We start from the raw sequence: 1803 nt of genomic DNA, 5'->3' as shown, positions 1-1803 counted from the left end.
GTGACCTGGAAGAATCTCCTGGCTCCTGGCTTCAGATCAGCGCAGCTCTGGCCTTTGTGCCCAATTGGGGAGTGAACCAGCAGATGGAAGACCAACCTCTCTCTCTCTCTCTCTCTCTCTCTCTCTGTGTGTGTGTGTGTGTGCCTCTCCTCTCTCTGTGTAACTCTTTCAAATAAAATAAAGCTTTTTTTAAAAAAATTTTATTTATTTGAAAGGCAGAGGCAGAGAGAGAAAGAGGTCTTCCTTCCACTGGTTTACTCTCCAAATGGCCACAATGGCCAGAACTGGGCCAATCTGAAGCCAGGAGCCAGGAGCTTCTTCCGAGTCTCCCATGCAGGTGCAGGGACCCAAGCACATGGGCCATCTTCTACTGCTTTCCCAGGTCATAGCAGAGAGCTAATCAGAAGTGGAGCAGCTGGGGCTCAAACCCATGCTCACATGGCATGCTGGTGTCACAGACGGCTTAATCCACTGCACAACACTGCCAGCCCCTCTGTTCATTTATTCTGAGGCCAATGCCACACTATCTTGATTACTGCAAACTTATAACAAGCTTAGAAATCATAAAGTGTTTGTCTACACATTTTTCAGTCAATATTAAGGTTCCATCCATTTCCACATGATTTTAGAATCATGTATCAATTTTCACACACAAGCCTGCTGTAGGTTTTCTTAGGTTTGACACTGAACCCAATTTGAGAAGTGACATATTAACAATTTTGAGTTTTCTCTCCCCTGAACTAGGTATCTCTCTTTTACATAGGTCTCCTTAAATATCTCTCAAGGATTTTTTTTCATTGTACAAGTCTTAAATTTTGGGGGCCGGTGTTGTTGCTTAGTAGGTAAAAGCTGCCTCCTGCAGTGCCAGCATCCCATGTGGGTGCCAGTTTGAGTCCCAGCTGATCTACTTCCAATCTAGCTCCCTGCTAATGTGCCTAGGAAAGCAGTAGAGGATGGCCCAAGTGCTTGGGCCTCTGCACTCATGTAGGAGACCTGGAAGAAGCTCCTGGCTTCAGCCTGGCCCAGCACCGGCCATTGTGGCCACTTGTGGAATGAATCAATGGATGGGAGATTTTCTCTCTTTCTCTTCCTCTCCCTCTCCTTCTTCCTGTTTGTAGCTCTTTCAAATAAACAACCAAATCTTTATTTAAAAAAAAAGACCTCAACTGTCTTTTACCAGATTAAGTATATCACATTGTGATGGCATTGTAAATAATATTTTCAAATTTATACCCTCCAATTGTTTGTTGTTGATATGTAGAAATATGATTGAATGTTGTATGTTGGTCTTCCATCCTATACCTTGCAAAATTCGCTTTTTAGTTTCAGTAGTTTCTGAGGTTCTTGTTTGTTTTAGATCCCATTGGATTGTCTACATATGTGAGCATATCACCTGAAAATAAAGATGATTTTCCTTCTTCTTTTCCAGTTTGGATGCTTTGTTTCTTGACTTCTTAAGCCGGCTACAACCGTCAATACAGTCTTGAATAGGAATAGTGAGAGTAGGCGGCCTTCTTTTGTTCTTGATCTTAACACTCCAGCTTTCCCCATTAAATGCAACATTGACAAGAGGGTTTTCACCTGTCCTTTTTCAAACTGAGGAAGATCTTTTTATTCCTTGTTTCCCGAGAATCTTTTTTTAAGAATTATTTTATGTATTTGTAAGACAAGAGTTACAGAGAGAAGTAGAGCTAGAGAGAGAGAGAGAGAGAGAGAGAGAGAGAGAGAGAGGTCTTTCATCTGCTGGTTCACTCCCCAAATGACTGCAATGACCAGAGCTGCACCAATCCGAAGCCAGGAGAC

The sequence above is a fragment of the Lepus europaeus genome, chromosome 5 (assembly GCF_033115175.1).
Source record: "Lepus europaeus isolate LE1 chromosome 5, mLepTim1.pri, whole genome shotgun sequence".
Taxonomy (NCBI): Eukaryota; Metazoa; Chordata; class Mammalia; order Lagomorpha; family Leporidae; genus Lepus; species Lepus europaeus.
The sequence above is the reverse complement of the archived record's forward strand: the minus strand, read 5'-3'. Positions refer to the sequence as shown.